At 36.2% G+C, this 14,983-nt stretch overlaps 1 long non-coding RNA gene across 2 annotated transcripts; it reads left to right on the forward strand.

The window, feature by feature from the left end:
- Positions 1-913: 913 nt before the first annotated feature.
- On the forward strand, positions 914-12,631 carry LOC125691797 (uncharacterized). Of its 2 annotated transcripts, XR_007376252.1 has the most exons (4): positions 914-1,010; positions 4,058-4,115; positions 4,289-4,371; positions 4,977-12,631. It is a non-coding gene; the product is annotated as an uncharacterized LOC125691797 (long non-coding RNA). The 2 variants fall into 2 exon arrangements; XR_007376251.1 differs by lacking the exon at positions 914-1,010 and having other exon boundaries at positions 3,714-4,115.
- The last annotated feature ends 2,352 nt before the right edge of the window (positions 12,632-14,983 follow it).

Genomic DNA, 14,983 nt, shown 5'->3' on the forward strand with positions numbered 1-14,983 from the left:
TACTTTTTAAATGTTGTGTTTGAAAACAAAACTGAACCAAATCAGTGGAGACGTTGCCAAGGTGCTAAGGTAATGTCTTTCATTGCTGTTGTGAGATATATATCTAATATTGAATGACCAGTGAAATGAAAATGCATTTGCTTTGGAAATCAGAAGCAAAAAACTCCTTTAACAAAAACAAAAGTTCTGTCTATATTACACACACAGTAGAGTATCCTCATAGGACCTTGAGAAGAAATGAATACTCGCGGGTGCCCCTTAGTTTGTTGAAAATGCTGAGCAACTTCAAAGATTTAGTATCACAAAGTCTACACAAAATGATCCCTCTGTGCACTCTTGCATCTGCACATAAATACACCTCACCACATTAAACTGGATGGAAGATAAATGATGGGATTATTTGTAATATGATACTTGATTCTATAATTCACGTCATCTTTTCCAGCTGTGCACTATTTTATGCTATGGTCCTCTGAAACTGAAGAGGAAACTGAAGTAAAGAAATAAATTAACCTAAAAATATTACGATTGTATGGATTCTGCTAATAACCAGCAAAAGTAAAGTGAAAATGACAGGGTTTTTTTTTTTCATTAAACAATTCCTGAAGATTTGTTTGGCTGTGTATCATGAGTTAATTTTAAGGTCTGCATTCTTTTCTAGGGAAAATTTTTCTGAAAACAAAATACAAATAAAACTGATGGGAAGTTCTTGAACTTCCAGAGCTGCAGCGGGAAATATTTGACCTTATTAGACCCCTAACTGTGATGTTTCCATCAGGGAAAAATATCACTTAGCAGAGTCTACAGTAAAGCTGTCTTACAACAGCAGTGAGGAATTTAAAAAAAAAAAAAAAACAATGTCAAGTGTAGTTAAAATCAGAAGAAAGATCAAATCTCGGTTAACATTACCATATAAACAGCCACTACCAAAGCAAGAAACAACCTCTCCTAAAGATAATAGGGACAGTAAGCATCTTGTTTAAGGAAGCTGAGAAGTTCAGAGTTTATATGTGAGTATGTCTATCATTTCTTCCATTTGAATTTATACTGTACAGGTACACAGATTTTGTTGGTCTTTCAAAAAGTTCAACTGCAATGCAGTAAACAAGAGGAGATTTTATTGAACAACATTTCTGCTGTTCGATAAAATATAATTAGAGACTTTTTGAAGAATATTATTTAAACCTGTGGAAAGTTTGTAAGGGAATTTCCTTCTACACTGTGGCAAAAGCAGAGAGCCTCAAAATGCCCCAGAGCAGTGGTCACAGCTCCAAGCTGCCAGAGTTCAAGGAGTATTTGGACACTGCTCTCAGACACAGAGTTTGAATTTTGATTGGAGCCAAGAGATGGACTCAGTGATCCGTGTGGGTCCCTTCCAATGTGGGATATTCTGTGATGCTACTTATTCTGTAGGAATACAAAAAGGTTTTCATGAGAACTAATGATAAATAAATACAGGCCTAATAACTAATGATAAATAAATATGGGGGGGGGGGGGGGGGGTATTTCAGCACGGCACTGGCTCCAGTACAAGTTTGAGTGATGCTGTAGGAGTATCTGTGGGAAGCACATGAAGGATAAGAGCTGTGGCAAAGAAGGTATCAGAGTGGATTGTAAGGCTTCTGTGGTTGAAGCTATAGTAAAACTAAATGCTAAGTGGGTGGAGAAAGGATTGTACCTATTGAGTATGTGTAAATTAGTGTTCTGGAATATTTTTGGTGTGATGTTTCTTTGTATTATAAAAGAATGCCAATTTGAAGAGTGTTACTGTAACTTATTTTGTGAAGCTTTCTGAGGAACTACTGACTGACTTCCTGCATTAAGATGTCTCCTTAAGAAAGTATTTATAATCAATTTCCCATCACTATACAGTATTTTCAAACCTTAGGCTGATAAATCTTTCTATCCAGTTTTTTTGCTTGGAACCTTGGAACCTTGTATGTCTTCCAAGTACTGCCGTGTACCATTTGCCTTTTTGGGCGAGTTGTATGTTTGTCGGCACAAGGAAAACCTTTTGGAATTCAAACATTGTTTGAATTCTGCAGATCTGAATAGTGACTCTTTAGATCTCATCTTGTATGCTGAAGACAGATTCAACCACATAAAGAAAAATGTTGACAAGTACATTATTGAATTATTTTTGTTATCTTCTTTTCTCGCTCAAAAGCATCAAAGGAAAAGTTACGGCTTTGATTACTTTAAAATTTAAGACTGACTAATGAGCAAAACAATCACAAGTTACTAAAGCTTATTTATTTGTATTTTTAAGGGGAAAAATAAAAGCCTCTTTAGATGTTGTTTTTTTCAAGGTCAGGTTTTCATTTGTATGAAAGAGAAATAGCAATTGCAGTTGTGCAGTCTCCACTATTTGAATTAAATCAAGATTCCACTGGAGATCTTCCAATCTTCTGTCTGGAAAATATGTAGGATATGTAGCTTTAAGATCCTTTCTCATTCTTTTTTAATATTTTTTTTTTCCTTTCACCTGCAGTTTCTAATGTAGACTAAAATCTTTATTGTCAAATTATTGTAAGTAATAATGATATATGGATGTCATGAACTGATGAATCACAAAAAGTACTATTTAAAATCTTATGTAGGTGATTCTTTGCTAGCTATCATAGAAATGAGCTAAGATTCTGAGGTGAATATCATCACTTGCTCATCTAAATAAGTCATAAGACATGAAAAAAGAATCTGAGAGATAAACTATTTAGATGGTAAATAAAGATGGTTGATTAGGGCAAAGAAAAAATACAGAAAATATAATGGAAATATTTTTCTTTCAAGATGTTCCTAATGCAAAACATTATCAGCTGAGTGTCATTAGGAAGGCTTTCTGAAAGGAGCCATAGAAATTTAGAAATTAAATATTTTGTGGTCCTCAAAGCATGACTATAAAGACCTGAATTCACAAAACTCTGGAATCTAACAAATAAAGGACAATTTTAATTACTTGTGCACCAATACATGTAGTACATTATTGTATTTCAGTGGAAGATAAAATTGCATGATAACATCTGTAATGAGCATCTCACTCAGCATTCCTCAGGGGAAAATGTTTGAATGAGCTTGTTAAGGTTGTGTAGCTCTAGGAAGTGAAGAGTGCCAAAAAAAGTCAAAGGTGCTTGAATAGTGGAGAGCCCAGAGGTTTGAAAGAGGCTTTAATTCCTCAAGAAATGAATTATCTGCTCTTTAGACTACCTTCCAAGAAGACTGCAGCCCCAGATCAATGACTTGAGCTGGCTGCAGTTCTGATGAAATCCTGTGGGGAGTGGGAGGAACAGACCATTGTACTTCATTCCTCACATGTTTTGAATAGCACAATTGTGTTTTCTTTGCCACTAGTCTTTCCCCTGAAAGACCTTGCTCTCTGTGCAGCGTGGCAGCCTAAAAAAAGCCTGCTGCTTATCAGAATTTGAGGGGGCCAAACTGTTGGAAAGAATCTGTTACTCATGGCTAGTGATACCAGTGCTGTAGGTGCAGATGTAAACCTATTTGTGACTCCCACCAGCCTCTGCTGAGTGCCACACTATACAGCAGGGTTGCAAAGTGGCAGTCATGCTACTGCTGAAAAAATGCTGCAAGGCAGCCAGCAGGGGAGAATTGAGAACTATTGGTGATAGGTGGATGGTTGGACTGGATGATCTTGTAGGTCTTTTCTAATCTTGGTGTTTCTGTGATTCTCTGAAACCACAGGCTGGGGAATAGACTTCAGCAGGAGAGTGGGGAACTAGGGCTGAGTTGCTAATCTTGCTAATCTATTTCAACCTGGAGGACCTACCAAACCAGCCAGTCTTCATCTAAATCATGCTTCTCTCTGCCTACTTCTATTAGGAAAGAGATGACGTTTGGTGTCTGCAAGGGAAGGGTGTACAGAGCTACACCAACAGCTTATCCTTCCTGAGATTCAATAGTGCATACAAGAGGAGTCTTCACCTTGTGTGCCCCCTTGCTCTTGCCACAATTCTACAGAGAAGGAGCACATAATGCCTTCTACTGTCCTCTGAGGTATAATTAACATAGTTTTTACTAATTTTCTGATTTCACTGGTTAGATTCAAGAATTAGAAGCAAGACCTTGTGATACATAAACTACCTTCTTCAGCCGAACAGGTAAGGCATCTGAAAAATTCCAATGTGCTTTTTTTTTTTTTTTTGAGATTCATCAGCAACTTATTGAACCAAAAAATACTAGTTTCACAACTAGAAACTTGTCTTTTAAATGCAGTAATTTCCTTGGAAGGCAGATGCTTATTTAAAAACAGCCTAACTTATGTTTCTGCCAGGCATTTCTGAGAATGAAAGACCACATCTTTGGAAGCCTGCAATTTTAAGCAAGTTTTTGGGATTCATGGAAACAGAAGATCAAGTAGGTAACCAACAGGCAAAGGAATTATTTCAATCCTACTTTGGATTCACTTGTGTCTTTTAAATTCTACATAGATTCTAAAAAACTTTAGACAGCATGGAATAAAACATTATTCTTTTGAAATAATATTTTTGCTTGACATACTGACTGACCAGGACAAGAAGTGTCGTAACACAGCTTTAATTTGGTCTTTTCACATGAGCCATACTACATAATCCCTAAAATTGAAAATCTTTCAGAAGGGCACAGCATATAAAAATCTGTTTCACTGATTTCTGCTGTTGGTGGAAAAGCCAAATTGAATTCTATTGCAACTCTCCACTTTTTCTTTTGCATAAGTGTTCATATATTCAATATCCTACTTAAATAACTTTAAATTGAGTTAGGAATAAGGACTAAAAGCCCATTCTGTTAGGACTGAGTATATATAATACCTCACTCCAGTGGAACCACCTGTGGAATATAAAGCAAGTCATTGCCAGAAAGATTAATAAAAATCAAGCTTTAAGTCTCTTAGTCATGTTCAGGAGTTACTTCTGTAGATAGGGAAACAATTCATTGTTTTTCTTGGGAATTTTAGATCCTCAAAATACTTTTTCTTCTAGATTACTTTTCCAGAAGGCTTTTCTGTATGCTCCAGGAAGATGCTGAAGATACCAAATAGTGGAAATATGTAATTCCTAAAGCATATATGAGCATATAATCTTAATGTCTTGCGTCTGAGAATACCTACAATCACTTATTTGAAAACTGAAACTTTCTGTTGTTGCAAGACAAATGGAAAGAAGGGAATTTTACTTTGTTCTCCAAGTATTCTTTACATCCTGGAAAAGCTATTTAACCTGTATTTCATTAAGTCGCCTGTCCCTGCAAGAAAACTCATAAAGCCCAAGTAACTAGTAACATTGATTGTTTTGGAAGAAACCTTTTCTTTCCATTTATTTTACTATTCAATTAAATGTAACAAAATTGATGACAAATATTCTGGCTGAAATTCTTTGCCCCATATTATGCAAAGAGAGCAGAAAAAGCATAATTATTTCCACAAATTACTACTCATTTAGCTGTATGAGACTTTTCCTTTGGAAGAAAGGGTTTTTCCTTGACAAATAGTCTTTACTCATCCTCTGCTACTTAAAAACCACTGGATGTAACTGTAGTTGTAAGGTCTGATTTATGAGATCTAGCCATTAAAATGATTTAGAAAGCTCATCTCACTACTGCATTTCTCATAATGACATTACACGATGTACTCATTAGATAAAAAGTTTGGTTACTATTTTTAAAAAAGCTGGGATGTCTAATGGTGGTGTCAGAGACATAACAGTCTCAATAAAGGCTCAATTCACATCCTGCACAATAACAAGTGTATTGCGTTCTTTAGGGGAAAAGGTAATCAAAAGATTTAGGTATGATCTTTAAATTCTGCAAATGTAAAAATCTAAGTTTATATTTTAGAACTCTTTGACAAACCAGTAAGTCACATAAAAAACTGATTTGAGAGGAATTCTTAACCTCTTCCTTTAAATACTTCCATTGGTCTTCCACCTACCTATGGATTCAGTACCCCAAATGATCATTCGATGTTACGTAATCTCACACTTCTTCAGCCCTATCTTCCAATATTTTACTTGTATTGAAACTGGGAAATATGTGTTGATACTTTCCTTGAAAAGGAGGACTTTCTATGGGTATGCTTTTTCTTTTTAATGAATATTCCTATCTTGTGCAATCAAGCATTCTTCATGTGTGTCTGCCTGTCTTCTGTTCAGTACTTGTGAATCCATTAACCACTTTAAATCAGTTCTGATTGAATGATAATAGCCCCAGTAATGCAAAATTCTTGCAGGTTCTGTGGAAGAAGATGACAGGTTTTTTAACTAAAAAAAAAAAAAAAAAAAAAAAGGAGAAAATGTCTTGGCTGAAGGAAAGGGTTTTAGAGTGAACTGAACCCCAGACGGTTCACACAGGATTATGTACCTGATGTATGAACCTTTGATTATTGCACTCTTTAATAAAGCAAAGCTGTAGGAAACAGTGTTTTATCCTTCTGTTGCTTTAATATAACTTCAGTAGCTACTTGTTTAAAGTGTTCGTCTCTGTACTTACTAATGCATATTATTATTCTCCACTTCTGCATGATCCAGCACATAGCTACTGGTCTGATCGGAGGTGATAGGTTTACAAATTCTAGCTCTGTCCTCTATGGCGAGAAAAGATTTAAGAGGAAGTACTTTTTCAAAGAATGGAAAACGTTTTTGGAGGCAGGAACAAAAACAGCTGTGCCATTAGATAAGTAGAACTTAAGATGTGAAAGATCAATGTAATTGAGATGTGATTTTATACACATATATATTTCTATGTGCTCTGCAGCCTGAAACATGAGGGGTTAAACAGCAATTGTTTTCTTTAGATGCCTTATCAATTCATTTAGAAAGTGGCAAACAACTGTCATTGCAACCAGGAGGTGCAAAGCCAACAATCTGCTGAGAGAACTAATGTTGGATGTGAGTTCAGATGTGGAACTGTTCTTTTACCCGTACTGCTTACAACAGGAAGCTGCATTAACATCATCTAAGGGCGGTTTTGTTCTGGAGCAGACCCAGAAAGAGGTATAAATATATGTTCCAATCACAGAGGATCCTTGTTCTGTTGGATTAGAGATGATGAATGTCTTATTACTACAGCCCAATCCATATAAGTCTAATAGATTTACAATGTATTTTATGGGAACTGCCAAGTCTCCTGCTGCCATTGCTAGAACATTTTGTCTGATCTTAGTTCTATCTGCTTCCCAGTCCAGTCTCTTCCTGGCATGATTGGAGTTCTTCATTCATGGACCTCTAGCTACTTTTGATCATGGTTTTGCCACGTTATGTCAGAACAGGGCTCATGGGGAAAACAAACCTAACTGAAATACTGATCTGAAAATCAGGGAGATGCAGAGATTTGACCAGCAAACACCAAACCCTCTCAGTAATCCCTTTTCAACTATTTAAAAAACAAGCATTGTCAAATGTCATCGCCAAGAGCCTCTTTGACTCCCTGAGAAAACTGAATGATGGTTTATCACCCAGGCAGAATTCTGTTCTGATATGATTCTGATATGATTTTGCTAAAAGATGAGCATATTTTCTAGTCTTTGGCAGACTCTCATTTTACAGCACTAAAGGTGATGGACTAAGATCCTTGGCTAATGTGAAGTAATAATGGTTTTGCCCATGTTTGTAGATGTAGACAAGTTTAAATGGCATGAGAAGCTGGATCAATATTTTAACTGCAGTTTACTTCTCTTGCCCTTGCTATATACCTCTCTTTGCATGGGAAGAAAACTATCCTTCAGTAGTAGTGCAAGTCCCATCTGAATCAAACCATTAGTTGTTTTTTTCCCCCCCAATACCTCACTTGCATCCCAGGAAAAATATAAATTCCAAGCTTTATACATCAAGATTTTTTTTATTTTTCTTGGATACAGCCAAGTAACTTATTTTTTTTCCCCCCCTTCGGGATGAACATAAGGAGTAGTAGGCCTACTTGGCATCTGTTGAAGTGTTTCCTCAGACAAATCTGCGTGGCTGCTACCCGAAATTCTGTTCACACATTTGCACAACTCGGTGCTCTTTCTTGCCTCCTAGAAATAAAGATTGATTTAGAGGGCCAGTTCCATGCTCTGTATTTAATTAAAGCCTACACTGTCCTCCTTTTCACCATACTGTCTTTCATGTCCTGGAACTCTTTACAGAGCATATAACTGGTGTTATTCAATTTACCCTTTTGTGATCTTATTTCTTACCATTAATCACGGTTTTTTCATCTTTACTGCAAAACCTTCCAAATCCATCCATATTCTTCAGTGTGGGCTTCATTTCTCCCCGCAAAAGCTTGCAGACTTTTCTTCTATCTCAATTTTCTGATTCTGAAGACCTTCAGGATATTAGTACTCAGCTTTTCCACAGAAACCCTTGTAGCAGCCCTACTGATCTTTTAATGGCCATCAAAAAAAAAAAAACAAAAACCCAGATTTTCCTGTTTGTTATCTACAGCCCATTAAAATACTTGCCTATCTCTCCCACAGCTGCCCAAGTACCTTTTAAGAAAATAAAAATAACTTTAAAATTCCTTGTCCTTGAAACTGCAAGGCTGTATGATTCCTGGCTGATGTGCATGCTCTTTTTTCCTCAAGGATATATTTTTGCCTACCAGCATTTATTTACTATGTCTAGGGATGTTCTCTGAGAGAACATTCATGTGCATTTCTCAATTTTACAGTGCTCGTGTGAGTGTGTTACAGAGCAATCTTTCCTAAGCAAAGATTTGTTGGCTAGCACTCTTTTCTCTCTACCCAGCAGTTTGTAAAGTTTCCCTATTTCTATTGTTAACAGCCTATGGTAGAAGAAATTTGATATTAAATGAAGTTTTAAAGGGCTCTATGTTTCAATAAAGATTCATAGTATTCTTACATAGCTAAATATTTTTTAAAATCTATGAATAAGTTTATAGTAGGTATCTCTAACTGTGTTTCAGGGTATCTTCAATGCAGGCATTGTTTCACGGTACAATTTGGGTCCTAATAGTGGGATACACATTTCTGTGGGGTAGATAAACATACATTAAGCTCCTGTTCATATAGCTCCCTCTGACACAAATATACATATGCACTTGTATATGTTGTATATGTTAACAACTACACATGAATATGCACGTTGTTATTTAGAATACAAATCCAGATTCTTACATTCAGCTTTTAATACACTGACAGTCCAAAAGGATGGTGAGATATTTCACAGTTACACAGGTAAGCATGGGTTAAACCACACAGGCTACTACTAAAATATGGTTCCTTGATGTATGTAAGTGGAAGTGTAAAGGTTAGCTGAAGGTTGCCTTCGAATACAGCTGCTGCTCTTAAAAATCAAGAACTTCACAAAGAGGTTTTAAAATACCGATTTTAATATAAAGTCAATTAAAAGTGGCATTATGGTACTTTTTATATGTTTCTCAGACTGCCACTCTGAGAACAATTAATGTAGCTTAATCCATTTTTTATTCACTTCTATCTTTTTGTCTTTTATCTGGCTCCTTACTTCAGCATGAAAAAAACACTGAATTACCAACCCCACTGCTTCAGCTTCTACTCTAAGTATATAACCTGTTTAACTCAGCTAAAAGAATAAAGAAATAGCAACAGTGTGTGTAAATGTTGACAATTTTGAAATGCACCAGGAACTCTTCAAAGTATTCTATCATTTTGAAAAGCTCACTGTGAAAATTACTTTGTATGGTTGGCAGTTTCAAGTTTTCTACCTTGACTTGCTAATACGAGGTTTTTCCAATTGCAATGAGCACAGCTGAAATCTGAAACTGATCAAAAACATTTTAGTTTTATTTCATTGTCCGATTCAAATGGAATATTTGAAATAAATAAGATTTAACTTAAATTGGCATAGATACTATTAGTAACAGAACATAATTTTCTGTAATGGTTACTGACGAGAAATCATGATTTCTATGAGACAGCATTTGATCCAATATTGAGCAAAGTCTTTCTAATGTACATTAAACACCTTGATAGCTCAAAGTATGCTTGGATTTAAATGAATCATGATAACATTTCAAATGAATGTACTTTATTTTTTAAAGCCTAGTGTTTCTTGACTGACTGATATTCACTAACGCTGACAAAATCTCTACATTAGTGATGAGTTTTCCAAAGGTAATGCTTAAATGATTTCCCTGGGTAAGGTACTCTGAAAGTAGATGGCAGTTGTGAAGTGTATGACAAATTCCTGCTTCCTTGAGATTTTACTTCTGTAGCTACTGTAATTAATAATTATGCAGCCATTAGGATTAAACATAAATGGCACACCGATGCTATTCTTAATGAAGCAGATTTCATACAGGTGACAATGTGCCTTGCTTACAAACCAGCATGCTGATAGTTGTCATGCATTTCTTTTTGTGTGAGGTCTAAATATTCTACGCTCCTAGGAAGAACAGCAGCAACATGTGTTTGAGTCATCTGGCTCTATTATCAGAACATGAACATAATTATGTACACTCATTTCTCTGATTCCATACCCATGAGGGCTACTGCTGCCATGTCTGTCCTCCCTGCTCTGGGGAAGCGACAGACATGGTGAGGACTGATTTCATATTGGGGTCTTGTCCTCTTCCAGTGCAGCAAACTGTTCCTTCTCAGGCCTCAACTATATTAAGGAAAATCTGGATCCCACGTTCTTAAAACACTTGCTTTGTATTGTCATAATTCCCCTTATCTCTTCTACTCACATGTTGTGTACAAAAACAGACATTGGTTTCAAGGAGTTTAGGAATCTCATAACCTGAGTTGATTACAATTTTAATAGAGCTAATAGTGATACTCAAAGATGAATTACCCAATTATAATTTACAGAGGTAATATTTGAGCTGTCACTCAGTATCTGGTGATGCTGTGCTTACTAAGATTTTATACTACTTTGCGCTCTTCAGCTTGGCTTAAAACTTTTTGTTAAGTGTTCTCTTTGAAAGTACCAATTCAAATCTCTCTTGATATGACTAGCAGTTTCAGAATTGTCTGTATGCTGCAAACAAATTTTGCCCTTCCAGTATCAGCAGCCTACTTTCTGAGCATCTGATTAATCTATCTAATCTACAGCACTCAGCAAGGACCTAATGCCATCGCATAATTATATTTCCCAATTAAATATAAATTGATTTCCTTTGGAGAGATTTTCTCTTCATGGTGTGGGTGGGTCTCAAGGAGTGTTTAGAAAAATCAAGCTAACTAGCAGTGGAGCTGGTGGTTGTAAACCCGAGAGAATGCAGGCAAAATGCTAAAGAATGTCACCAGCCCATGCAGGTGGTTAGGGTGAACAGATCAGACACAGGAAAGTAGCAAGTATGAAAGCTGGAAATAAAAAATATTTCTACTAAATGAATGTATACAGTCTTCTTGGATGATAAAGTTGGGTCAACTGCTGTTGTCTACATTGCTTTTATATATTTCTCACACCTGACTTTGGTCTGTGTCTAGCAGTTGATACACAAGAGTGCTGTTACCGACAATAATAAGACTCCAAATTAGTAGTAAAACACTTAATCCTCTCTCACTGAACTTAATGCTCTGACTATAGTGCAAGAGAGTACCTGGATGATGCTAACATTTGAAAATAGCTGCTTTGTTCACTTAAGAGTTGCAAAGTAGAAAGTGTGTCCAAGTTATTGAATGAAAGTCTGTGAAATTTTAGTAGAACAGTGATTTCTGAAACTGGGAATGCTTGACAAAGTAGGGGGAAAAAGTCTGTTACAGAAATATTAGCATGAGATTAATGGAGAGACATAATTAATCATTTTAAATTAGGAAGGCATTGATTTTTTTTATTTTCTGTTTTTGATAGAATGTGACTCAACTTCCGAAAAAAATGAACTTAACCTATTCATTTTCATTCACTCTAAGGGTAATTTTGATTAATCTCTCTATTTGAGATTAAATGGGAGGGAAAGCATTATGAAACTGAAACAAAACATTGTAGATATTATAATGGACTCTCATCCATCAAACAGATGCTTAGCACTTGAGAAATAAATAGATATGAAAATAACTGCAAAAGTATTTCAAAATGAGACTCATAGCAGTGAGACTGCAAAACTGTTGATGTTTTGAATACAGAAATAATATGTAATTGATTTCTACCAACATTTTCAGCATGTCTATTTGCTGTATGGTTCTCTTCAGACTAGTTTCAATCTTTGCTCTTACAGCAAGTCTTTACCATGGTGATTAATGCCCTTTTCATATGTCTGTGGAGACTGACCTTTCCATGCTCTCCTGTTTCACTTCCAAGTCTCCAGTGAAATGTTGGAAGTTCCTTTTCTTGTGCTAAGAATTACCCTGCAATCCTTAGATAACACTTGTATGGGTGCACACAGCTCCAAGCAATTGCACTACTGTGACCATGTCATGTAAATGGGAACTTTACTTATACCAGCAAATAAAAAAAAAATCCCCTTAGTGTTTGCACTTCCCCAGTAATTCACACCTGTCTCCCACCCAGATAATTTAATCTGTGGAGGCTTCAGGACTCCATTTATCATCTCTCCCTCTTCTCGTTTACTAGATAGCTAAAGTTATCTCCACCTCCCTCTGCCTGAATCCCATCGCCCACTTAATCCATTTAAATCCTTCCATTATTTCTTTCTTCTGCTAAATCCTCAGCTTCAGTGTCCTCTGTGTCTCCTCTTAATGTGTCGATAACCAGCACAAAGCAGAGCCTGCAAAATAAAGACAATTTATCTTTTGCCCATCGTCTGCTGTTTATGACTATGCTTTATGCTTTTTTTCCGCTTTTTTTCCATTCTACCTGCAAGATCAGGTTTTCAGGAATTCAGTCATAAGGAAGTGAACAGCTCAGACTGGTACTCTGCTAAATTTAATAGGCCATCTTTAACATATTCAGAATTGCATCTTTAAATGTTTTGTTTTTTTTTCTTTTAACCTCAACTTTAGTTGTTTCTATTTTTCTTCCTTCTTCCTTTCTGACTAGACCTGCTTTAGAGAGACAGCAAAGACAAAAAGGCAAGCCTTTCTCCTCATCTAAATACACATTAATCTTTTTTGGACAGAGTATTTCATGGTTATAAACCCTCTGCTGCATAGCCAGATCTTCACCACTCCTCACAGGTTTCAATTTCCTTGTTTGCTTCCTAAGGGTATTAACAGGACTTTATGAAGATGAGGCAGTCATGGAAACAACCTGAACTCAAACCCTTGGAGCTTTGAAGATATGGCCTGGATTTTGACATCAGTATGCATTTCTACAGTGTGCTAATGCAAATTGCAAAAAATGCAAAAAGCAGGGTATTTGGTAATATACAGTGAATAGTAGGAACTAATATTGATCAGTGAGATGCTCAGTAAGGTGTCCTTGCACTCAGATAGATAGTAGAGCCACCCCAAGGCCTTTTTCACATCTGTTCTCAGGTTCCCAATGCACTCGTCAATGGTTTTTAGAATGGTCTGCCTCTCAATTTCAGAGAGTACATTGCCACTTACAGTTAAAAAGGATACTGTAGAAGCTGTTGGGGTTATTAGCTTTACTCTTATTTAGGTTGCAGTGGCTTCCCACACACTCCACAGGCACACGCATAAAAAAAAATATCTTCTGTTCTGATTGCTGCTTTGCATTTGTTATTTCATAATGTAGTGTTTACTGCAGCTCTACACGCATCTTCCCTCATATTATCCACGTCTGCTGGCATTTATAGAACAATTTTTGAGGACTCCTCCAAAAAATGCTATTAATGTCCACAGTCTGTAACTGCCCTGAAATTTAATGCCAGCTTTCTGTTCAGCATTATGTACTTGCTGAAATTCTCCCGTGTGATTTTCAGCATGTGAAGTTATATGTAAAACATACAACTACATTTTGTGGGTACATTTTAGTCCATTAAATACCAATTTTTGACGTGCTGGGACAAAGAAAGTAGCAAAGTTGCTTACTTTGACATAGCCTTCTCTTCCAGTATGCACAGAATGTTCTGAATCATTTTACAGTGTTGCATGAGAAAATACAATTTGATTTTTTTCTTTTCATTTCTTTTACAGAAGGAATGATTTTAGATTCCTTCTATTATATCTATTAATATCGTCTGGAAAATGGGAAAGAATTTCTTATTTGGGAAAGGGAATAAAATTTTGCTTATCAAAGTAGACTCACGATCAAACTAAAATTGACTTCCACATTAAATGCAATTTTTTTTTTTCAATCAACATTAATTTCTCTCATTTTATTTTCAAAGTCTAACAGTACCTGCCTGGGAATATATTTTAGCTTCCTTTTCTGGATCTAGAAGATCTGTAATTAATCTAAGCAAATGTTCATAAATGTGTTAGAAAAGCGCTAATCAAGCTGTATCTGTTTCATAGATACAGCTACTTCAGGAGAAGCCAGCTAGGCAAAGCTTGAAAGTACAGGCAAAATTAAATCCTGTAAGTAAGGAGTAAGATCTTCTTACTCCTAAAGTGATGAGTTATGGAGTACTACAAATTTAGGAAAACAGCAGAAGTGCTTAGTGCTTAATGAAGCGAGTGCTTAGTGACCTGGGATATTCTATCAAATGGGCAGTTTGTCTCCACAGGGATTGCAGAATAGTGTTTAAAATGCATGAATTCACAAATACCAAGAAATGGTTTTGAGATAGAGTAAACTACGTTGAGAGACAAATGAGTTAAATTGACTATACAGTATATCAGCATGACTTCTCACACAAGGAGCATATGAGCTACAATGGGCTTAGGGCAGAGGTCTACAAGAGCCCATACAGTGAAAGGGATTTGGGTTATTTACTACTTGCGGTTTAGTCTGGATAGCTCACACTGATTCAACAACACGTCAGTCAGACCTGGCCAGTTAGAGCATTGCTACCTGGTATTACTGAAGTAGTACAAAATATTTTGGTACATCTTGCTTTTGCTTGCAGTTAGACCAGGCTTAAGAAAGCAAATAGGAAAGATTTACTATCCTTATTGTACCGATGGGGAAACAGAAGCAGATAAGGTTACAGCAGTTGCTCAAGATCACAGAACGGGTCAGGACAAGCATTCAGGTGCTGA

The sequence above is a fragment of the Lagopus muta genome, chromosome 4 (assembly GCF_023343835.1).
Source record: "Lagopus muta isolate bLagMut1 chromosome 4, bLagMut1 primary, whole genome shotgun sequence".
NCBI lineage: Eukaryota > Metazoa > Chordata > Aves > Galliformes > Phasianidae > Lagopus > Lagopus muta.